At 47.8% G+C, this 25273-nt stretch overlaps 1 protein-coding gene and 1 long non-coding RNA gene across 3 annotated transcripts in view; one reads left to right on the forward strand and one right to left on the reverse strand.

The window, feature by feature from the left end:
- Positions 1-3585: 3585 nt before the first annotated feature.
- BRINP1 (BMP/retinoic acid inducible neural specific 1) overlaps positions 3586-25273 on the forward strand; it is an 87681-nt gene continuing 65993 nt past the window's right edge. The window contains exon 1 of one of the 2 annotated variants that reach the window (XM_032130787.1): positions 3586-4039. The gene's annotated coding sequence lies outside the window, so the exon portion shown is untranslated. Of the gene's footprint in view, positions 4040-17380; positions 17406-25273 lie in introns of those variants that run through there. The other variant, XM_032130788.1, reaches the window with a different exon arrangement.
- Positions 3830-6634, reverse strand: LOC116454325. The gene is made up of 2 exons (XR_004244065.1): positions 5379-6634; positions 3830-5106 (listed from the first exon to the last, which is right to left on the reverse strand). It is a non-coding gene; the product is annotated as an uncharacterized LOC116454325 (long non-coding RNA).

Here is a 25273-nt window from a genome sequence, read left to right on the forward strand (position 1 = left end):
GACAACACAACAGGATATGTAGGAAAGAAAAGTTTGCCAGTAGCATGCGAAGAACTGAGAGTGGAGTCTGAATATCTTCACCAGCTCAAGGGACTCTGGAGTGAGTTTTGCTGTAGAATCACAAATAGAGATGAAGAATTCACTGTGTGCAGCTGGCACATACAGCTCCTTTTGCAAGAGACAATAATGGCACTTTGTGCTGGCCTGTTTGGGGTAGAGTGAATTTCCCTTATAGCAGCTCATAGGATCCTGTTGTAGGTCTGTGACCAAAAACTGCTGTTCATACACTGATAATTTCAATAATGAACATCATGCTCAGCAATGGAAAGGGAAAAAAGAGGATTTTAGTTAGATTAGTCATCTTTTGTTTGAGATCCAGCTGGGTATTGATCTACCTGTGAGATGTGGTGAGTGATTGCCTTCATCTCACTTCTTTTGTTTTCTTTTAGTCATCTTCTACTGCTTCAATTTTGAAAATTTTTTCTCTTGACCACCAAGTTTTCTTGCTTTTATTTGCCCTTTCCTCTTCCCCCAGGTCCCTGGAGTGAGGGCTGGAGGGCAGTGAGGGGATGACTATGCTGTGTTGAGTTGAACACTGGAGTTAACCCATACCCACAGCACACCTGGCACACACTGTGGGAACCTCTTTGTTCATCATTGTGGCACTCTTAAGTGACCAACTTCTCTGCTTTCTAGATCTCTCAGTTCCATGTGTTTTCTTCCTAAACTTCTAATAAAGAGTACAAATTACTGTTTCCCCATCCTCGTCACTACCACAATTTTTTTTTCCCAGTGCTTGCAAATTGGAGACTCTCTCTTTTCACCCTGTGTGTTGTGAATTTCTGTTCTCATTCATATCCTCTCCTGATACACTGGTCTCTATTTTCATCATGGGAACAATATTATAGTTTAAAGAAGTCCACACATTGCTTTTAAGACATCTGTGGAAAGAAGGGCAAAAAAAGTGAGGATTGGATGTGCTAAAATTGTTAAAAGCTCAAAAAAAAATTCCTTACTGGAAGAAGATATAGAAATCCTTGTTCAATGGAGCTTTGCTGATTTGGGGTGAAGATCCAGGCTTTGCTCGTTGTAGGGAGAAGGTGACTTGGAATACCCCAGACTAAAAACAAGAGACCACTGAAAAGAGAAAGCTACTGAAGTGAAATAATTTTGTTTTTAAAAATGGCATCCAGAAACCTTATCTTTGACACATAAGAACAGACACATAGCTAAATATACTGTAACCTGCTTAGGTTTCCAAAGCAGCAAATTAAACCAGTGGACTATGCAGTGAGTGTCCATTCAGATGAGCAAAGCTCATTGAACACAACAATACTGTAAGAGAACATGTTGAATACTCAATGCACCAAATAATCCGCTTTTGATACAGAGACAGTCACAGCTGTGGGAAAAGATGCAGCAACAGTGTGTGTGTGATTTGGGGGGGAACAGGGAAAACATTCTGGACAGGAAAATGATAAGCAAAATGATTCTTTTTGCATTTTGTTTTCCTCTAATTATATTTTTATTATATTCATAGAAAATCTTATTTCCAGGCAGGACAACTGCCCCAGGAGTTGGTTGACTTAGACTTTCTGGACGGAGGTGTTAGTTTGTAGAGTTTTTATCACAGAATTACAGAATCATGGAATATCCTGAGTTGGAAGGGATCCACAGGGATCATCCAGTCCAACTCCTGCTCCTGCACAGACACCCCAACCATCCCACCCTGTGCCTGAGAGTGCTGTCAAAGCACTCCTTGAGCTCTGGCAGCCTTGGGGCTGTGACCATTCCCTGGGGAGCCTGGGCAGTGCCTCATAGCCCTCTGGGGGAAGAACCTTTTCCTGATATCCTCCCCTGACACAGCTCCAGCCCTTGGGTGATGAAATGTTCCCTAGGTCTGTGAGACCTTTGGGTGCCTGAAGAGTATCATCTCACTTGTTTTCTCTCTCTCCCTCTTCACAGGAATATGAAATGTCATTCTGGGTGGTGCCAAATCCTGCCAGACCAAATCACAGAAGCCATCTCAGGCGTACTGAGGAAAGACACACAGAACTGTTGCATTGGTTGAGTTGGCAAATCCCATGTGGCTACACTGCAGGTTAATTTCAAACAGCCTCATGTAGGACACAAAGGTTCCTCTTCTATTTCTGGTAAATGCCAAGAGCATCAATGAAAGAACACACTGATGATAACCCCAAGCACCATTTATTTGTTTAAACAACGGCTTTGACCTTGTTTATAGGTTCTGTATAAGACCCAGTTCCTGAATATTCCCTGCTGTGGAGTTTCCTCTGAAGCCTTGCACCAGGGGAATCTGTGAGAATGATTTCAGACTATTATTTGAGCCAGTGTGACAGAATCCAAGGTGGCTTACCAGGAAGTGTGCTTTGTGGCTGAACAGTCACTTGGAAAAAGGCACAACTCGGGAGATTTGGGTATCCTGTAACTGAGATAAGCTAAGCTTCAGCCCTGTCGGAGCAGCTTGGAGTTTAACAAAACAGCTTCTTATTCTGCTTAGGAAAGATTTGCTGAAGATTTAGCCTAAGACAATGTTCTGTAGCCACAGGGGATGGGTGAGAGAAGGACAGAATGTCCTTGCAGGCCAGAGAAGGGCTTGTCCTTGCAGGAAGGAAGGCGTCTCCCATTGCCCTCCTTTCCCCACATACCCTGCACGAGGTGGCTGATTTTTTTCCCTGATTTTTTTCCAGCCCAGCCCAGCCCAGCCCAGCCCCGCCCCGCCCCTCCCAGCTACTGGCTTTTCTTAGGGGTCCCTGTCTGGAAACCTCACATCACAGTGTTGTGACGCTCTGCTCGTACCCTGGGCTGCCTTTGCTGAGCTGCTGAGATTTATCTGGGTGGGTCATGCCCTTGAATCGGCCCCATCTCCATTCCTCATCCCAAGTCATCTCCATGCCCAGCGGCGGGACTTTCCCCGGGGGGCACAGCCGGGCCGGGAGCGCAGCCGGCTGCCGCTGCCTCCAGCCTTGGCTGGGCTCGGTTCCGCCCGCGGCAGCTCAGCCCGGCTCCGCTCGGCTCTCCCGGCTCTCCCGGCTCTCCCGGCACGGCCGCCGCTCTCCGCGGTGCTGAACCGCGCCCGCCCGCCGGGGATGCGGAGAGGCTCGTCCCCACCGCACCTCCCCAAGGAGAGCTGGGATCCCTCCAGCGTGGCGCCAGGCTGGGAGCATCCTGCTCTCCCATCAGCTCCCAGCTCGGCCGAACGAGCCGTGCGCTGTCCGAGTCCGCAAGGAGAAAATAGAAGGCGTGGGGGTGTAGGAAAAAAAAATTTAAAAAATAGATGGGGTCTTCCTGGAATGGCAACCGGCGCCGCTGCAGCCTCCTCCCCAAAGCCCCTCTTATTCCCTCTCGGCAGACAAGTTTTTACCCCTCCCGCAGCTCCATCCGACGGCCCTTCCTACTCCCACCCTCCCTTCCCACGGCCCAGGCTCCGTCTGGCCCGAGCTTAAGTCCCTCCTTTTTGCCACCGGCCCCTCCCCTTCTCTAATTATGTACGAAACACTTCTTAGAATAAAATGGCCAAGCTGGGGCTCCGCCCTGCTTTCCTCTTCCCCATTCATCCTCTCCAGCCCCCTCCAAGCCCCTCCTCCGGTGGCAAGCCCAGCCTCTCGCTTCCCTCCTGGAGCTCTTTTCATTTTTATTTCTAACCCCCTCTCCATTCTTCCTGCTGCCTCTGCTCTTTCCCCCGATGGCTACGAACTGAGCAGCAGAAGAGGGGAGGGGGGGGCACAGGAAAGGGGGAAAAAAAGCAAGAAAAAGGAAAAGGAAGAAGGGGAGAAAAGGAAATTTTTTTTTTTTTTTTTTTTGCTTCTGCCCTTAATGCCCGCGATCTGGATCAAGGAAGGGGATTTTCTGTCTGAGCATGAAAAGGACTGCTAGAGCCCCAGGATTTTCACGCCTGCAGTATCAGCCCCGCACCCAGTATGCGAGCTGGACAGAAAAGCTCTCCCACAAGTTCCTACCGAGCCGAATAAAACCCACGGGCGACCCGATCTCCGCCAGGGAGGGACATTAGCATCAGGTAAGGCGAGCGCTGCGCTGCGGCTGCGGCGCTGCCCCTGCCCGGGGCCGGCTCCCCCGTCCTGCCGCGCGTTGTGTAACGCGCCCGCGGCCCCTCCGCTCCCCCTGCCTGCACCTCCGCCCTGGGCGGCGCGGAGTGACGAGGGGGGATGGACGGCAGAGTCCCGCGGATCCGTTAGTCATTCTGCGTGCGTGGTGCTGAGCGAGGGGCCGAGATTCGCGCACTGGGAAGACTGGGAGCGCTGGTTTTTACTGGGGCGAGACGCAGCCCCCCCGGAGGATGCCCGGCAACTGGGGTTCAGACCCGACTCGGCTGGGCTGGCGGCGAGGCGGGTATGGCGGTGGGGGTGGGAGACAGCCAGGATCCATCTGTATTCCGGAGTATCGATACATCCCGGAGCAGGGGGGACCGTCCCCAGGGAGATGGTGTCATCTCCACTTAATCCACTGCTCCGCTTTCGCAAGTGACAAGCAAATCGCGGAGGAAAAGGAAAGTCTGTCGCCTCGAATTCCACACTGGGCTGATTGCCTCTACTTCCAGCGGGGATGGGAGACAGCGGCAGAGCCGGGGGAGGGCAGCGATGGCGGGGAGCTGCACCCCACGGTGCTGGAGATGGCTTTTCCCCACTCGGCATTCAGTGCTGCTTGCGAGGCTGGTGTGGAGCATAACTTTGCCTTTTTCCAGTCCTTGGGGAACGGGGGGACGGAGAGCATCTCCATGCCATTGCATCATCCCCGAGGTCCAGCACAGCCTGGGTCTAAAGACTCAGAGACGGTCTAGAGAGAGGAGGGAGGTTATAGGTGTGTGTGTTTTGGCTTTGGAGAGTTCCCCCGTGCTGGTACCTGGGAGTGGGTAAGGGGAGGAGGTGTCACTTCTTGGATGCAGTCTCCTCTTCATGGAGGAACCCAGCAGCAGATTAAATGCTGGCAGAATTCGTGTTTGAATTTAGCCGTGTGATTGACATCTGCACTAGGCAGGACAGGAAGGTCCTTCATGCTTTACTCTGGCTGCTCATCTGGCTGCATAATAATAATTTCTTAATGGCAGTAAATCTGCTTTCCCAGGAGCTGTAGAGAAGTATTTGGGAGACAGTGAGAGAAGGAGGGAGTGAGTAAAGAGGCTTTGGCGTAAGGAACATGAAAGATTTTTAAAAAAAAAATTCCTTATAAAGCAAAAATATCAATCAGCTCTCCTTGTGAGTAGCAGGCAGACAGCCCCGGACTCTCTCCCTCCCACACACCCCAGACAAGCCACCGTGATCTCCCTGAAGCATGTACACGCCAAGCAATCCAGCACATGCTGTGGAACTCACAGCCCACCCCATGCTCAGACACAGTACCTCGGGCTTGCTCTCCCGTGGATGCAAACACCTCTCCAAGCTCTGCGGCCCCGCAGTTCCCACACGCTCAGCCGCACAGGTGGGATCCACGCACACTGGAACGTGCAGAAATAGCTGCATTGATATTCTTATTATGTAAATCAAACCTTCAGAAGTTCACATGAGCACACACATGCTGTCTTCTTTGCAGGGCTCGCAGTAGGTGGTTTGTTCCTCCAGTGTAGTTTTCTGTCTTGTAGTTGGCTCCTGGCATTGATTTGGGGTTTGTCTGACTCCAAAGCCCTTTTCAACTCAGCAGAAAAGCCTACTACGTTTGGTGTGTGTACGTTTGTTTTATGGCTCTTTGCAGATTCCCAAGACTCTGGAATGATTTCTCTACTGGAAAGGCAGACGAGCAGCAGACAGGGAAGCAGGGAAATGGCTGGGGGCGCGGTGGCAATTCCATACCCATCATGCCTTCTCTGATCAAGAGCTGGAGTCTGGGAGTATGGGAAGAGCTCTGCTGGAGTTACATAGCATTTTAATGTGTGTGAGTGTGTGTGTGAGCAGAACCACACACACATCTATGGCTAAAACACACAATGCAAAGCTCCACTTCAGTCTTACCCTGGTTCAGAGCAAAATCCTTCCGTCCTCAGGGGACAGATACTCCCTTTGCAAGCCCCTTTGGTGAGAAATGACAGAGTAGGCACAGGGGAGATTATGTCCCTGGTGTTAGAGGTGTTTAACATCCCCCTCTGACCTTCCTCCTCTTCCCCTCTTTCCATAGGGCCTAGTGAGGAGACAAGCCTCCAAGAGCAGGAATATAATGAGGCCAACTAAAGTCTGTGTTAAAACTTTGGAGAGGAGGAACATATGGTGAATTGGCTTGTTCTAGGTAAAACGTGTCCCAAAGGAAACGACACAGAATGTGTATCTGTTCCCTCCTAGCCACCACTGTTTACTACATTGGAAGTATGTGTAAGGCTGGTGCTAAACACTATGTGGGAATGGGTCTGCCAGCAGACAAGAATCATTGTTGTCTGTATGACAGAAATAGTTCAAAGCCAAATCCTCCCATCTTTGCTCAGGCAGGAGCCCCACCACCTTCTCCAGGCGCATTGCTCAGGAGAGCACGGCAGGAACTGACTCCAGAACCAGGGATCCGTGCCCAGCTCCCTGTCCACCTCCAGGAATGGACGTGGATTTCCTTTATCCAGGACTTGGTATTTACAGCTGATGCAGAGATGTTGAGAAAGCAGGAAAAAATTGATCGGGGGGGGGGGGGGGGGAGGGAGGTGGGGAAATCGCTGAAGAACAGAAACGAGGGTGAAGAACTCCCCGAGCACCGCGAGGCACGGCATTCGGAGGTGGGCAATCAGGGAGGGACCCCCCTGGGAAGGGAGCACCCCCCTCGCCCCGCGCAGCCCCGCGCAGCCCCGCGCAGCCCCGCTGCGCCAGCGCGGCGGGCGGGCGGCGCCGCCGGGCCCCAGGAGGGGGCGCTGTGGCTCCACGCAGCGCCGGGCGCGGAGCAGCGCGGAGCGGAGCGGGGCTCGTCCTCATCCCTGTCCGCACCCCTGTCCGCACTCCTGCCCGCATCCCTGTCCGCACTCCTGCCCGCATCCCTGCCCGCATCCCTGCCCGCATCCCTGCCCGCATCCCTGCCCGCATCCCTGTCCGCATCCCTGCCCGCATCCCTGTCCGCATCCCTGCCCGCACCCCTGCCCGCATCCCTGCCCGCATCCCTGTCGGCACCCCTGTCCGCATCCCTGCCCGCACCCCTGTCGGCACCCCTGCCCGCATCCCTGTCCGCACCCCCGCCCGCATCCCCGCCCGCATTCCGCGGCAGCATCCCCTGTCCGCATTCCCCGGCAGCATCCCCCGTCCGCATCCTCGCCCGCATCCCCTGCCCGCATTCCAAGCCGCGGATAAAGCGGAGGGGCCGGGGGTGGGCGCTCGGTGCCGGCGGGGCTCTGCTCCTGGAGCCCAGGTGCGGCTGGAGGGGTGCGGGCCGCGTCCTCTCGCTACGGGGCCGCGGGGCGAGCGGGAGCCGTACGGGGAGCCGGCCCGGTGCGCGCAGGGATCGTTCACCCGGTGATAAAATGCAGCTACTTCTGGGACAGAGCCCAGCAGCTTTTCCGTGCCAGCAAATACTACAGGGGAAGTGAAAAATCACTTCATGCATTGGAAGTGCAGAGATGAACTTAGTGAGGCAGAATATAAATTACCCGGACCGAGGGAGCTTGTGCCCAGTTGTTTGATTTACACCATCCTGCTTGCAAAAGTATCATGAGATTTTTAACAACCATAAGGACCTTGGCCCATTTCCTTCCGGGCCACAGAGAGCAACTTTTCAGAAAGGAAGAATATCCACATACACAGACAGATCTGGCCTCTAAACACATCCACGGACCGGCGGCTGGTCCTGTGGTTCTCCCTCATCCCTGGAAGATGGCTGCCAGGATGCCGAGGCTGGCTGAGCAGGATGCTGAGTTAGGGAATGGTGCTGAGCTAAGTCAGGGCAAAACATCTCCCCCCAGCAATGTGTGGTACTCCAGTGTGTTCTTGGATGCCAGGGAAGGTTTTCCCCTGCTTGCTGTGCCTCTGCATGGCCATGTCCAGTCGACGTGCTGGGCCTGGAGCACGTCAGGCCAGGGCTGCAGCGGGCTCATGGCTGCAGTTGGTGTGGAAAAGGGAAATGTTGTCAAGCAGAGAGACCTGGGGAAGCAAACTGGATATATCTGCTAGGAACTTCTGTCTGGAGAGAGGATGGGCAGAGCTGGACCACACAAACGAGGTGACATTCCCAGGGTTTGGAGTAGGCACAGGACAGCTGTTGCTGGCTTGATGAGCTAAGCTATGCAGTGCCAGGAAAGGAAAAGTCCTGACTGGTGGGAGGGAGGAATGGGAGAAAGAGCAGAAATCAGAGGAGCAGCTGATTTAGACTGAGCTGAAGGCTATTGAAGGACTTACGTTTATTTCAGGAATTCTGGATCACATCCCAAGTGGAGGTGGCATAAACTGGGTATATGAACATGTCATTTTGGAAAGAAAACAAGAGTCAGGCCCAGGATTCCCCTGAGCCTGGGCTGGGGAATTTAACACAATGTTTACAGCCCCCTGCTCAGGGAGCTGTTTTCCTGCAGCCTTGAGGCAGGACCTGCAAGCAGCTTCACAGGAGAAAGATGCTTATTTATTTTTGCTATTTGTTCTTCTGAAGTCATGTGTTCTACATCCATTTTATTGTTGCCTGCACAGTGCAGCTGGCAGAGCTCAGCTCTGCACAGAGCTGCTGCTTTGTCCGCTGCAGTGCTGGGTGAGAGTGGGACCCATGTTGGCCCCAGTGGTGGTGGCATGTTTCTGGGTGTTCACCTAGCATTCCCCAGTGCTTGAACTCTCACACACATGATTCCTGGCTCTTGTTCCAGAAACACAACCAGTTGCACAGCTAATGGATCACCTCTTCCAGTGGCAATAGGAATAACAGTAAGTCATAGAGGAGTGAATAATTAAACCAGCTTCAGAGGGTGGCCTGCAGAGGAGGATGGAGTGAATTGCCTTTGCCAGACACATGCTGTTGTTCACTGTACTGGGGATGGAAATGCTGGACAGAGGTAGAAACTGAGGTGCCAGAAGCACCAGTACAACTTTGAAGCCCTGGAACAATTCTGTGTGTGTGTGTGTTAGCAGAGGGCACCATTCGGTGGAGTATTTCCATCACAGAGACATCTTCCCTCCCAGAGAGTCATGAATTACAGCAAAGTCAGCTCAGGGCTGACACACACCAAGCTTGCAAACGAAGCTGTGAGAGGTTCTCACACAGAAGCTCCAGAAAACCAACAAAACCCCAACAATTTGCTCCAGGGCTTTTGGTTGGATATCAAAAGAGAATATAGGAGTAGAGGGAGCTCTCACTCCCATCTGTTCTCCGTACTCCCAGCTTCCAGTAGAGTAGCTCTGGATCTTGTAGTCTTTTCATGCCTGGGACCTGTCTCATTGCTATCCTGACAGGAAGCATGTCCTTTACCCTGGTATTTAGAGAAGATACATCCTGAAGCCTTACAACAGGTCTTCTTACAGCCTGGAGTTTTATATCTTCGCATGTTACAGCTGGAATATGTTGTACAAGCGAGTTCCTGTGAAAAGCTCACAGCCTCTTGCTGTAAATCACTGCAACCTGTCGAAGCCAGGGCTGTTAACTGGCTCTGTGGTGAGTGAGGATCTCTTTCTTAGGCTTTGATTTAAAGTGTGATTTAGATCCCAGCCTGTGCTCTGGACTCCACTGTGGCCATCATGGTTTTGGATGCAGTTTTGGCCAGAAGTCCTGAGTCAGCACAACTGATTCCATTTAGCCATTTCTTTACCCTGCCCTAGCTGCGTGTGTGGCTGTCAGATACATTGGTAACATTGGAGACCTCTGTGGTAATTTATCCTTTCAGCTGTTGATGCTGACTTGCTAAGCAGGGTGGAAGACAGGGAGGGTGCGCTTTAAAACCATCGCCTCATGCAGGCAGCACATTCCAGGTGAGGCTGCAGAAACCAGAAAAATAAATAAAAGGAGTTTGTGGAAAATTACAAAGAAACTAAAACTAACCAGGGAAGAATGAACAGAAATGAGCTGTTACTCCAGGGAGGAAGCTGGGGATTCAGAGCAGGCAGGAGGACCAGGATGAGCAGGTGTGAATCCTTAGCTAGACTTCTGGGATCAGTGGAACAGACACCAGCAAGGCAGGATGCGGGTGCTGGAGCAGTCAGGCTGCTCTTGGCACGTGGCTGCTCTTCAGGCAGGTGCAGATGGTGAGTGGGTAAGCAGAGCCCTCAGACATATGCTGGGGTATGTATATGGCTCTGGGTCCCTCCTGGCTCAGACCATCTCCCTGCCTGGAACAGGAGTGTTATTCCAGCCATTTCCCACACTGCTCCATTCTGGGTGAGGTTTACAGTCAAAATCAAAGGTGTGTTTTGAGGCAGCAGCAAGAGCTTAGAAGGTACAAGCTGAGACCAAAGAATGCCTAAGAAATACCAAGAAAGTCAAAGAAAAGAACTAAGCGCAGTGTTTGTGCTAAAATTGTGAACAGAGAGAAGAAAGCAGCAGCAAGGATTCCTGTAACATAGCCTTAAGACCAGCAGCTATTTCTAGAATTGCTTATTGTCATGTCGTCCAAATTCGGAGTTGCTTCTGCAAAACAACTCCAGGCTTTGCTGGGATTTTTTGCTGGAGAATGCTAATAATGTGGTTTATCTGCTATTTCCACTCTCCTAAAAGAGAACTGTAAAGTATTTGAAAATGATGGACCATGTTTTAGTCCAGTGAATAGATAAATCTGGTCAACCAGGGAAAAGAGACCAGTTAGGATTTTCCCACAATACTTACCTAAAGTAACCAAAGACCGGAAATTTGAGTTCTAGAAATATTTAGATAAAACCCTTTCTGTTCAATTAGAGATACATATGCAGCAATCCTTTTATTTGCTTCTTGGGGGGAAGAGTTAAGGTAAAAAGACTGATTGGAACTGGAAGTGTTGCTCAGGGAGTTTGCTGGAGGATGAGAGATGAAGGAGGGATATATTTTGCTGATGGAGCTGGATTGGGCCTTGTTAAGACTGGAAAAAAGAAAGACATGGATGAGCGCTGTCACTCCTGGGATAACCTTTCAGCCGTGTGGCGACGTGCAAAGTCAGTGGTTGTCTGAGGACTGTCATCTGCAGTGCCAGCTGGAATATCCTGTGTGTGACTATTTCTTTATTGATTCCTTTCATGCTTTGTGTTTTCATAACATTCTGCAGTAATGGAGTAAGTTACGAGTCATCTATGGAAGTTTTTTTTTGGGGGAGGTTTTAGATCTGGTACCACATAATTTCCTTGTGTGTCTCTCAGCTTTCTATGGGAAAGAGAAGGGGTGAATAACCATATCTCAGTTCTCTCCCCGCTTTGTGACGGGATAGATGCCAAAATCACTCCTCTTGTCTCAAAAGCCCTGCTGCTGCTGGATGTGTCACTGAGTGCTCAGATATTGCTCAAAATTTATCAAACATAGACTTATTTTCACACCTGGGCTCAATTGTCAACTGACCCAGAGCAATCACAACCACAAAGACCCTGATCCTGCAATTGGAATCACACAGAAATTTTTAATTACAGCCCCATGGACATAATGAAACTGATTTCCAAGATCAAAGCCTAAGCAACAGCAAATCCATACACAGGCTGAGTGCAGAGTGAATCATGTTTATGGTCCATCAGTGTTCAGCTTCTTTGTTCCAAAATGCTGGTCAGGAAGGCAGAAGAAATATTCCCCGGGATATTATAAAGACTAACATATCATCAGAGGGAGAATCAATGGAGATGGATGGCAAATTAGATGGACACTTGAGACATTAAAAGGAAGGATGGAAAATGGAAGTGATATTATAATTGAACCATATTAATACATTTTAAATTGCTTTACAAATATTAACAAGTTAAATAAGGGAAGCCTGGAAATAATAGTTCATCTAGTCTGGGAAAGATGGGAGTGAGAAGGGACATTCAGGTTCCAGTACAAAGGTATATGAAGGTTAAAATGAAAAGTGATCAGAAGCATTTTAACACTTTGATGATACAAGAACAAGGGGACACATCAAAATTAAAGGGCACAACTTTTAAAGCAAATTAAAAGGAAATAGTCCTTTCTTCAGTGTATAGTGAAGGCACACAATTCCCTGCTGCAGGATGTTGCTGAGATGAAAGTCCGGATGGATTTGAAGTGTAAAAGGCTACATAACTTTGTAGCAATTAATAGCATTTGCAGCCCTACAATCTGGGACAATGGTAATCAGGTCTCAGGCTTCAAAGCAAGGAATGACCATCTTCTGGGGTCAGGAAGGACATTTTCTGTCTGCATAAAAAGAACATAATGTGGTTGGCCAGGTGATGTGACTGCCTATGGTCAATCCCGCTGGAAGCTAAGTCAGCAAGAGATTAGCAAATTGCTTCTGTGGGTGCTGGATTAAGGTATTATAAAAAGGTTTTCATCAATGCCAGACAGAATATCAATCCAGCAATCTCCTCTTCTGTGTCAGCTCCCACAAAAGTAATTTCAATGATTAGAGTAGATATTGAAGTAGGACATGAAATGGGTGGTTATAGGTGGCAGCCGTGACCCTGAGCTGCACAGCTCAGTTTCCTCTATCAGAACCGGTATCTGCGGGCTGGTGCAGAGCTGGGATGAGCCTGGAGTCTCCCAGCACCAGGTTCTGTATGGATACAAGCTCCCTGACCCTAAGGGCCTGCTGCCTGGACAGAGGAGGGGGAAAAGAAACAGGGAATGCTGTTACCTCTACTCAGTACCAGAGGAAATGCAGCACAAGGCTCGGAGATCAGGTCAAATCCTGTCAGTAGAAGCATTTCAGTTTGCAATTTTGCCTTGACGGATTTTCAAAGTAGTTGGTGGCAACGTAGCAGAACATTATAGAAAACAGGACCTTAAATACTGCCGTGGGATAGGGGGAACATTTGGAAAATCAGCCTCCAAGGTGCTTGTAAGATGCCACCTTAAAGAATCAGCCCAAGCTGATGCAGGGAGGCTGCGACAAAGGTAAGTGGGTGCATGAAACCTTGAGACTTAACCAAAGCAGCCTGGTAGGAGTGACAGGGCGGACAGAGATCAGCTATGGAGCCATCTCCTCTCCCTATATTTTCCCCACAGTCCCATCCCCCTGAGGGTCCCAGGGTGACTCCCCCTGTCTGCCTTGTGTTGGGCACAGTCCTGCCTCCTGCCCAGGGTCATCCATTATCACCATACTGATGGGAGGAAGGAGGAATGTGCTTTTCTCCATAACTTTCCTCTCCCATCAGCCATTCTTTTCCTGCTGTTGAAGACAGAGGTTGGGTGAAGAGAAAACAAGGCTGTTGAGTACAGACAGGGAAGTTCAGCTTCAACAGGTGACACTTCTGCAGTGGCCATGAGCATCTCTAGGTGAACAGAGAAGAAACTACTCTCCCCTGGTCAGGTAATACAGCAGTACTTCTTTCAGAAAGGTGGAATGTGTGGGCAGCTGTTGGCTGTGAGGAAAACACATCAATAGATGGGATAAAGTTCTGACAGGTGTGTGACTGGGAGGAGGGAAAGGGGAGCTGAATGGTGGGAACACAAAGTTCACTGGTGGGGCAGGTGTGAATGCTCAGACAAATTGCCACATTGGGACAAACGATTCCCTTGCTTCCTGGATCGAAACAAGAGAGGGATGTGAGTGGCAGATGTAAATCTGCTAGTGAGGTGTTGTGTAGGTGTGATGATTACTGTGCTCATGGCCTGGGCTGGGAAGGATGGACAAAGGAGTTTTTGTTCTGCAAAATTCGTCAGAAAGATGCATGCAAAAAAAAAAAAAAAAAAGCTATAAGGTAGGACTGCAATTTACCTGCATCACTGGAAGATTGATTTCTGATTAAAGGAGCAAAAAAAGGAGGAGAATAAAATTTTATGAATGGCAAGAATGGGGGTCAGAGGTCTAAAATGGCAGCTGTTAGTATTCTTGAAGGATTGGTTCAAATGGGACTGCAGAGACCAGTGCAAGCTTCTGATTTCCAACCACTTGCATTTAGAAAAGAGAGGGAGACCAGCAGGCTGGCCTCAGTGAAATTCTGCTGGATTTCCCCCAAGAATCAGAATTGTCCCTGCATTTCAAGTACCTGAAAGCCTTAAAACTGACAAGGCTGAAAGGTGAGGTGAGGGTCAAAAGCGAGAACGGCTGATAGGAATAAGTAGATTGTAGTCTAGGCTGCTTAATTCAGGGATCTGTAATAAAACTGCCCAGTGACAGACAGTGAATAAAAGACTACAGGTATATTATGGTTTACGGAGCACAGGACAGATGTGTCTCTAAGGAGGATGAGATAAGGAGAGGAAGGCAGCAGCGGACCGGGAGCAGCAGCTGTTTTGGGATGCAGCAGCACTGTGTGAATAAAGCAGCGCTGTAGCAAGATAGTTCAGTTGTGGTACTGTCACTGACATGTTATATATGACCTTGAGGAGGTCACTTAGGCTGGGAGCTTTTCAGAAGAGCTTTTTAAATGCATGTGTTTCCATGCACAGGAGCTGAATCCCTTCAGTGCTGCGGCTCTGAGATTCCAGCTCACACAGCAGATGGGAGCTACCCAGGGAGCTCAGATCCAAGTTTGGCATGAGGGAAAATGTGGATTTTTTTAAGAATTCAGCAACCCCTGTACTCATGAAATATAATCCCCCAAAGACTGGTAGTCAGCAGTGCTGACTCTTTACACTTCCAGTGCTGGGCAAAAGCAGTACTGGTTTGCCTCTGTCTCCCCTCCACCCCAGTAAAATGGCTCCATCTTCACAAATCTGGCCTGAATTAATTTCTCTCCTCATTGCCTAAGATCACTGGCAGAGTTGGCCTTTCACTGGAATAGATAAGGGAAAAAGAACATGCTGACTGCATCTTTTTGCTTCCCTTGCACACAGAAATGAGTATGTTACATACACAAAATATAAAATGGAGTTTGCAAGTGCACACACACACACAGACATGTGCATTGTGCTTTAAGAATGCTGAATCAAGGCTGCTGTTTCATATTAATCTTTTTACCAACTTCAGCATTTGCAGTAAATAGCAAATAATGATAAAGCTGCTTGCACTAAATGGAAGAGCAAAAGAGGCTGATAGGTCCTTCCTACCAGTGGATCCTCCTGCAGTGCTTCTCATTACTTTGTTAAGTTTGAAGACAGACATTTTGTCCGTGGCTGCACTTTTTTTCTCATTGCTGCTCCTCTTAGGCAGCTCTTCTGTAAAGCCTTGACACCAGTGAATGCAGTCCCCAAACCCTCGTGTCTTACACCACAGGGATACATACCCCTTTGATGCTGGGGCATGACCCTCCCTCGGAGGCTGTGGCAGTGGTGAATGGAAGGGCTGGGGACAAACACACTCTGCTGCCCTTGCACAGTGTTGCTCTGGTCTCCAGACCTCCACCAGTAACATTTGGAGTCAGGGAAAAGGAAATCAACAGGACAGCTAAGACACACTCTGGATTTTATTTTTAGGTGTGAGTTTAAAATTCCAGGCACTTGAAAGGATATGAGGACTGATTCCCAGCTCAGTAATACAGTATTTTTGTGTTAAGAGACTCAGGGTGCATTTTCCATGCCCCACATGCAGAGTGTTCAAGCTTGCAGCATCTGCTGGGACAATGCTGCAGGACTGTGGAAGATGATAATAAACCACTGCAGGATTTGTGCTTGCTCATATTGCCCAACACTGATGTTAATAAAGCGAAATATACCCAAAACTGGGTTATTTCTGAGGGGAAGCTTGTTTCCTCCTGGAGAAACTCCAAGAGCAAACTAATACAGGGAGCTGAGATCTTTGGCAATGTGGAAACATCCAGAGATATTAGATGCTCAATTCCTACACACATACCTAGTTTTCTTAAATCCTCTGGATACAGGAAGCTGAGCAGCTGCTGCTTCCCTAAATACCCCTGGGACAAAGACTGCTGTGAGCACGGTCCTGTGCTGGAGAAACCAGACACAAAAATGGGTGCAGACACTGTCTGAGGAGCAGGATCCCTGGAACAGGCTGTTCCCATCCCTGCATGCCTGTGTCTCACTCCAAGTGCTCTTCAGGGGCTTGAGTCAGGGATGGCTGATGGAGGGAGTTCTGCTGCTTTTTTTTTGGCTTAATGTCTTGGGCACTTGGACGTCACACGTTCCAATTTTCTGCTGGGACTTTGTGCCTGTTTGGTTCTGTGGTGATTAAAAAAAAACAAACAGAAAGCCAGGAGAAGTGAAAAGGAGGAGTTCAGAGAAATAGAGGGTGAAAAGGGATGGTGTCACCATCTTAAAATAAACCAGAAGCATATGACAATTTCTAATGGAAGAAGTGAATTCACTCTCAGATTATTTCCTGGGGACTTTTCACTCATTTTTTATACAGGGCTTTGCTCATCTATTTTGCTGTAAATCTAATTATTTCATTTTAAGTTCTCTGTTGAATGCAGGTTTAGACTAGAAGAGAGCAAAGGACTCTGAAAGTCATCAGCTTAAGGAACTCACAGAAACTCAGCCTTGCTGAGATCCCTCATGTTGTTATGAAGATCTGACAGACAGTTATTGGAATTCCTGGTAGGAATAGGTGAATAATGATTTCTCTCTTTTTTTTTTTTTTTTTTCATCAGTTTAGTTCTGGAAGAAAAAATGAAGGGAAAAAATTACTTTTAGGTATTTAACTATAATTAGTGTGGTGGGGGAAAAATGAAAAGATTTTATATTTGAGACTAAAAGGAAAAGAGAGTAGAAAATCACTTCAAAATGTAATTTTTTCATAAATGAATAAATTTTTTTTCGTGACCATAGTATTTCCCTTTTGGTTGGTTTATTTTTTTTAATATTTCCTTCTAGATCCACTTTATAAACATCTCATCATGAAGCATTTAAGCTAAGAAATAATGCAGTCATGTACTTTGATTATTTTAATTTTTTCCCATCCCACTTTTTGACAGTAACTATCTAATGAATTCAATCTGAATTAATAAACATTGGCAGACAATCCCCAAGCACTTTTCTGAGCCTAATTTTAGGATGTGTTAAAAACAATGTCTTGCATCCTTTAGTGCCTATGATTGCAGTTTCCTTTATGCTGCACGTGGTTAAAGACAATTCCTACCTCAAATAACAGATACTCAAAGGGTCCAGAGTGATGGGAGATAAAAGGAGAAAGTAAAAAGATCTGTCTGAAGTCAGTCAGGAGCAGAACCATTTAGAGAAGCGTATGGTCTTGACTTCATTCCCTGCTTTCTCACCAGCCTGGGGATTAATTATAAATCTCTTTCTCACCCGTTAGATTTTTCTCATCCTCCTTCTACTCCTGCACTTTCTCATTCACACCTTCAAGTCTTTGCTACTCTTCCTTTAATCCACTTTCCTGACTCTCCAATTTTTGTACACTTTCCCGTTTTCTCCTCTGCTCCTCCTGGAGAAGATTGCAAACGAAGTGGCAAGTGTTAATAACACGTCTTGGCTGTGCCTGCTGCGATGGAGAAAGGAGGAGCAAGGTGGGTGAAGGAAAGTTGCAAAGAAGGAGGGAGGGGATGATCTGAACTGATTTCAGACTCTGGGCAAAGGTGCAGGAAGGCAGAGGAAGCCCCTGCACGCTCAGAAACCTCATTGCAATGGGAGCAGAGTCTGAACTGGTTGTCTCAGGAGGAGAACATCAACATATCTGGAGGGTGGGACTTGTCTCCTCAGGGATACAGGGGCGAAAGCAAAGACTTCCAGGACTGGGAGGTATGTAAGGGGAACCAGCAGACCTCTGTGCTGTGCTGTGACAGGAGCTCAGACATCCTGCACTTGATTTGTGTGGCTGGGTTTGTGCACAGGGACTTGTGGTGCTGCTGGAATAAAATCAGCTGTGGGTGTGCACATTCAATGAGACAGGGCTGATGGTGCTCCCTGTGCTGCTGGCAGGGGTTCCACAGCCATCTGCTCTGGGCCACCCGCTCCACAGGGCCCCACCTGAGCCCGGGATGTCACTGCACCTCTTGCTGGCTTCCTCGAGTCCTACAGGATCCCCTGCTTGTCACCGTGAGCCTCTGCTGTGTGGTTGCTGGGAAAATCTGGGCAGAACCTGTGGTTTTAGGGGTCTGAAGTGTTTAAGGGGTACACAGGAGAGCCCCTGTTTTGGGCTGGCAGCTGCAGCTCCCTGAGGAACACAGGCTAAGCCCACAACAGCTGGTGGGGACAAACTGTGTTGGTCCTATTGGAACAGAGATGTTGTCTAGTCTGCAGGAGGAGGGATGAAACAGAGGTGTAAATTACAGGGAAGTTTCCTTGAGCTGCTCTGGTCTGAGAATGTTATACCAGAAATAAAGTGTCCAAGAATAGCTGCCTGTCATTGTAAACAGTCACATAAGCCATGATAGATAACTTCAGGCTGTGTCTTTGTGAGCACAGCAGACTCTAAATACTCTTCTTTGGAAACTCTTTCCCAACACCTTTGATTTCACAGGGATAAGCCAGCTGTATTTCTGCTCTGCATTTAATTTAACACTCATACAAAATTATGTATCTAGCCAGCTATTTATTACCTAATTTGATGTCTGCAGTAGAGGAAAGACTATTTATCCTTTCCCACAGCAGTGTCTCTTTCTCTGGCAGCTCTGACTAGCTGCTAGGTGCCCTGGGAAATGTCAAGGCAGAATTAATTAGTCATGACCAGCCATGGAGGTGTTTTTCGGATTTGGATTTGGCCAGCTGATTGCACGGGATCTTTCTGGGAGTCAGGCTGTTGAAGACACGTGTGATGCTTGCTCTGGATTGCTTTCAAAGTCACTTTAGGAAGCTGCAGAGGCGTGCAGGATCCATCCAGGGTGAGGAGTTCTAGCAGGAGAATGTGTGGTGGAGGGGACTGCTCGCGGCCTTTGGCAGGACACCATGCCAGGGAAACTGTAAAGTACCACTCAGCATGTCCTGTCCTTCCCCCAGCCCACAAAGGTGTAAATCTCTCAGCATTCCCGTGGAAGCTTTGTAGGCATTCATTCTGAATGTCCTCCTTGGAGCGGGAGGAGCTGTGATGGCACCTGGCACTTGCCAAACTGGAAGTCACCCCTCGGCCTGCCCGCGAGTGATGGCAGCACCAGCCAACTGCACAGGTTGTGCTGAAACTGTAGTGTTTGCTTTATAAATAGCTCTGAATTCTTCCAGACCTTCTTGCCTGCCTTTGTAGAGCCTGGTCGAGCATGTGCTGTTCTTCCTGGTCAGTGATTTCCTCCTGGCATTGAGGAAAGGTCAAGTGTCCACGCCAATTCTTTTGGATCTGTCAGCAGCCCTCAGTCCCTCTGGCAATGAAGGGCTAATGATTTGCAGTGTCTGGCTCGGATGGGCAATATCTCCCTGCAGGAGCATTCCTCCTTTCCAAAGACACTCCACAATGTAACTTGGAATAATATAGCATTTCCCTCAAGGACTCTTCCAGGGGGTAATTCCATGCTCAGTTGTACTCTTGCTGTCAGAGAGATGGGGCTCCAATATTACAGATGTGCTGGTGACAAGGGGTAAGGTCAACTTTCAAGTAAATTATCCAGAGTTTTCAAAATTGGTCATCCTCAAACCTCCTTTCCTGCCTTCAACTTGTTCCATTGTTGCCTAACACAGACAAATTGAGGCACTTTGCTCCTTCCCCACCCCAGAGATGAGGCCGTATGCACAGAAACGTCAGCTGGGGTGGGATGGAGCCTTTTGTGGGGCGGGGAGGTGGGAACATCAGCTTTTAATGGAAATCTCAGACTCCAGCAGTGCTCACTATTAGCCAAGAGCTGTAATCCATAGTGACAGGCCAGCTGGAGCACGGGGACACATCCAGGCAGATCTGCATTCAGAGGTGCACTCCTGGCAGCTGCATGGGGGAATTCAGATTTCCAACCATGGAGCCTAGCGCTCCAGGCATGTCCCGTTAAGAGGAAAAGCAGATAGAAAAGCCCCTCTTCCACTGTAAATAAATCTCCAGAAGTTTGGGATGCTTCTTTTTATTCCCACTTCACAAACACAGCTCTCCCTGGGAGAGGTGGTGAGGACTGATCCCTCTCTCTGAGGGTGCTGAGCCTTCCATGGGAAGGAGCAGCCCTTAGCATGTATTGGGACTTCCTTTAATCCTGTTGAGAGGGAGGAGGGGGAAGGAGAATGGTCGTGCATGGCCATGCTCTGCTATCTCTCCATCACCATCCCACACAGCCCCGCTGGGGTCCTGCCTCTCTCCACATTTAGAATGGGCTCTGTGTCCTCCAACCATCCAGCACTGCCTCCGTCTCTTACCGAACCTGTGGCTGCACAGGGGACCTTGGGGACATTTTTCTCCTTTAAAAGAGGAATCGATGGAGTTGCCTCTTGCAGGCTCAGCTCCGTGCTGCTGTTCTTGCCTTCCCTTTTGCCACTTGCTTTGCCCTTCTTTTCAACCCACTTTTCCCACCACCTACACAGAGGTGGCGGCAGAAATTCACAGGGAGCGATTCCCCTCTGCTACACATGGAGGAGCAGACATGTGGTTTCAAACAAGCAAAAAAAAAAAAAAAAAATCAGGTAGACTTCCAGGAAGGAGGTGGAATATATCTCTTAAAAGTACATAAGTGGTTTGAAAGACAAAGGCCCCAGGTGGTCAGTGATATTCAGATTTTTAAATCCCTGATGCTTATGAAAACATTGCATACAAGTTCTGCTCTGGGAAAACCTGCATTTTCTTCTTCTTCTTTTTTTTTTTCTTTAACAAGTAGAGAAGTTGGTTTTCTGGTGTGCAGAGGGGAGAGGAGCTGTACTATGCTGTCATTGACAGAGCTGCTTGGAAAATGGGCAATTTCCTTGGGAAATTCCTGCCTTTTGATTCTTGGTTGGTTTTTTTTAAACTTCAATGTGAAGGAGAACCATGATCCCACAAGGCTCTTATGACCTAAAAATTTAAAAGCAATAATAATTTGAGATCATTGATATCTTCTGTTCCTGTGGTGCTGAAGCACTAAGATAGTGTGGGAAATATTTAGCACTGTATGATAATACATAAAATAAACAGCACCGAATGTTTTATGCAATATATAATGCATTCTAAACATGTAATACAATACATTCTAAACATATATCAATACAATACATAATACCTGAAAATGTCAAAACAAATTAATTGAAACAACACAAAAATAGTGTGTTTATTTCCTCAAAATTAAACATTTCAACATGACTGAAATGAAGAGAGAAAATCCAAATTATTTGTTTTGACACTTTAAACATGAAAAAGTTTGTCAAAATTGACATGTTCCCATGCAACGTTTCGATTTTGAGGGAACTGTGTTTTCCTGCAAAAAACTGTTCTGTCAAAATTTTTTGACCAGCTCTACTTACAGTCTATCTAAACAGACAAGCATCACAGCCAAGACTCTCAAACACTCCAGGTGGTCAGGAGATGGATTAAGCACAGAGCAGAACAGTCTCAGAGAAGGAAATAAATAAAGCTCACAGCTAGAGGTGGCCTCAAACGTGGGTACCAAAGGGCTGCAATGTTTGAGATGCTCAGACCTGAGTGGTGTTGAACTTTAATCCCACAAAGGACTTAATTCCTTCAGTTTCTAATTTTTTTTAGCATATCTGTGTTGCAGAACTGGTGCACTGATGGGAGAGGGTGTTTGTGATGCCAGTGCAGATCCTCAGTATCCTCTGGGATTTTCCAGTTCTTGGCTTTGGTTGGAGTTTAGCTGGTACCAGCCTTCTGTGCTTGACAGATTAATACTGGTAAGGATGAGATGGCTTTATTTTCCACACATCCTTCTGGCCCAGTGGAAATCCCAGGCTTAGAGCTTGGGGAATAGGTAGAAGTGCGGTGCTCCAGGTGGATTGGCTCTGGGATTCACGGCTGAGAACAGCTTTGGGTAGGTGTTCTCCCACCTTCATGGTACACAGATTTTAAATCTTCTCATTATATAAATGCAGTTCCAGGTTAATGTGAGTTTCTAATTTAATATGTTGTTCCAAATTAAGAGTTAAAATGATATTTGATTATCTTTTTGCAGTGAGATCCAACCCAAGGCTCATTGACTTCAATAGACCTTCCAGGAGAACCTGCAGTGGCAGAGCCTGCGCTTCAGATTTCTGACTTCTGCTGCAGAAGCTGCCCATGAAATGCTGTTATTTGGGGCTAATACTCATTCTAGCTCACATTCCTAACCTGAATTGAAGTGCAGTGCATCTAACTTCTCCTCTGTGGGGTAGCAGGGCTGCAGAAGGGGCAGATCCTGGGTGTTTTCAGCCTCAGAGCAGTGTCCTGCATACCTAAAGCAGTGATTTGTGTAACTCACCTTTAAGTCATCCCCCAGGGAATTGCAGGGATACCAAGCTCACATCAGGGACTACCTGTGCTCACCCTGGCCCTACCTGCAGCTCTGTTTCTCCACAGAAGCCTGAGCCATACCATTCTCAGCAGATCCCACCCTGCTTCCAGAGTGTCCTGGCAGGGGTATGCACAAGGGTGTGAGACAGTGGCTGCAGGAGCCAGGGGGACTAAATGCACAGAGAGTTTTATGGCCACAACAAATTCCTGATCCACTCAGTGGGATAAGGAAGGTGGAGCTGCCCAAGGCTGGAATTTGCAGCTGCCGGCTCAGAGTCCCTTTTCTCTCCCCTCTTCAGCTGCCCCTGCTTCTCTTGTCTCCATCCAGCTGAGTGGTGGCTAAATATGGTGCCCTGAGGAAGCTCTGATGGTGCTTTTCATCTGGCAGGCAGGGCTGGCATTATCCAAGCAGCAGGAGCTGTACCAGGAGGATGGCCTGTGGATTTTAACCCCTTCAGCTCCTCCAGTAAGAGTGGAGGAACACAATAACCCAGTCAAAGGCTAAGCTCCTTTTTGAGGGACAAGACAAATGGGAAGATAAACCATTTGCGAGGATCATTAGGCAACCTCAACTTCTTTTACTGAAAGAAGCAGTGGTAGTTTGCATTTCCCAAGCCCTATGGAGTGGGATCACTCCATGTGGCTTCAGTGGTAAAGTCTCTTCCCAGGAATGAACTTCAGAACCGAAATACTGCACAGACTGTCAGGTGTGGGATAAGAGTTGACTTTCTTGGATTGAATATTACATTATTGCTCTCCAGAGGAGTTCTGGCATCAATTTTTCCTTCAGCCTCTCAGCTCACAGGTCTCAATCGTTGCAGTGGAATATGTTAGAAAGGCAAGACTGGCACCAGGACAGAACAGTAGTGAAAGCAAAGCCCACGATTTCTGGACTCTGTCACAGGCCTCATTAAACTGAGCATTCAGATTACTCTTTCCGAAATTTCTAGTGAAAATTGCAGGGAATTGCATGATTTTTGTTCAATTTATTGTGTCTGGTTTGCAGGTGTTTCTTTTTCCAAACTGTAGGAACAGTATTAAATGAATTTGGATATTTCCTCTTGTGCATAAATTACAAAATCTATTTCAGCTCAGTCAAAACACACAGCTTAAGAAAACACTTCATTTTGATTTTGAATGTATGTTACTCAACATGTAATGAAAAACAAAACACAATCTTGAACCAATCCCTTCCAAACAGAACACTCAACACATTCTGTTCCAAAGAAAAGCTGACTTTATCAAAATGCCTTTTGTTTCCCCCTTAAATCAACAAATTTCTACAAAGTATTTTGCCTCTGATGAATTGGCATTTTCCTGACGTGAAATGAGCAATCCAAAATAATTCTAAGCAGCTCTGTGGCAAGTCCCAGCTAATTCTGGAATAGTAGCATGAAGGTGCGTAGGAAGGGTACTGCAAGGAGACGTAGCACTGAGCTGAGACGTAAGAAATTTGGGTTGAATTCCTGAAGCAGTTTTAAAATGATCTGGAACAAGCCATTAATGTACCCTGTGTCTCAATTCCCATCCTGCAGAATGAAAAAAAGCAGCGTTTCCCCATCTAAAGCTACTGCAAGGATAAAAATCTACTAAAGCTTGTAAGGTTACTGGACTTAGATGTGAGGTGTATAAGTAGTAAGGAAGACAGAAGATAGAGCTGCATTTTTGTATAACTTTGAAAGAAATTATGGGGAAGTGGACTCGCTAGGACAGTACTTTAACAATAGCAGGAATAATTCCAAGTTCAAGGCAGTGCTTAATAGAAATCACTGCTCAACACCCACCGTATTTTCTTTTTTAATAAGCAGCTCAGAAAAGTGCAATTTATCATTATTATTATTATTATCATCTATATTCATTCTATCTCTGCCATTTCATAAATGAGAGGAGTTCCTCACAAACATCTACAAAAGCGAGCTCATTATCCAGTCTCGCTATTTTTAACTCTCATTTGTGACAATAGCTATCAAACTCTTGCCAACAGTTGGGCTGCTGGTGTGCTGACACCGCTGCTCCACAGCCCGCTGAGCGGGATTAGCTCACTGTTCCCTTGCGTTCCCCCATCTGTCCCCGGCCATCTGCTCTCCTTGCTCTCCTAAATAGATTGTGTGCTTTTTGGGGCATGGACCGCCTTGCTGGTTGCTGTCTGTGCAGCACCCACTGTTCCAGTCTCAGATTCAGCAGGACTGGCTTCAGAATCACAAAATCGTGGAATGTCTTGAGTGGGAAAGGACCCACAAGGACCAGAGTCCAGCTCCTAGCCCTGCCCAGGGCACCCCAACAATCCCATCCCATGCATCCCTGAGAGCGTTGTCCAAACATTTCTGGAGCTCTGTCAGCCTTGGGGCCGTGCCCATTCCCTGGGGAGCCTGTTCAGTGCCCAGCATCCTCTGGGGGAAGAACTTTTCCCTGATATCCAACCTAAACCCCCCTGGCCCAACTCCAGCTGTTCCCTCAGATCCCATCACTGGTCACCAGAGAGAAGAGATCCATGCCTCCCCTTCCACCTCCCCTTGTGAGGAATCTGAATACCACAAGTTCTCCTGAGTCCTGTCTTCTCCAGGCTGGACAAACCTCAGCAGCTCCTCTTATGGCTTCTCCTCTAGACCCTTCACCATCTTCATAACCCTGTGACACTTCACCATAAACCTGTGTGCACGAGCAGAAGTTCCTTTTAACTAATTTCCCAACCTATGGAGCGCTGTGAGAAGGTTTCCAAGCAGAGCCCTGACCCAAGTGTCTGTGGAGCCTGGAATTCAGAGCAGTGACTTTGGCACCTTGACCAGTAGATTTATGATCAGGACTTTTGGGGTTTGACTCCTTCTGTCCAGCGCCACCTGATTTTGTGACTTGGTGGAGGTACCTGCTACTCTTGTTTGGTTTGAAGCTGCCCCTCATCCTCCTCATCATCACACCAGGATTTTATAATTCGCTGAAGTGGAGGGACAAACGAGCTGAGAGCAGGTACAGAGCTTTTTTAATTCTCTCCTCCTTAAAGGCAGGGAGTAATTGGAGTTTCTGCACAAAAACTGCTCCGTTTAGGCTGCTGGTTGAACT

This window comes from Corvus moneduloides, chromosome 21 (assembly GCF_009650955.1).
Source record: "Corvus moneduloides isolate bCorMon1 chromosome 21, bCorMon1.pri, whole genome shotgun sequence".
Classification (NCBI taxonomy): domain Eukaryota; kingdom Metazoa; phylum Chordata; class Aves; order Passeriformes; family Corvidae; genus Corvus; species Corvus moneduloides.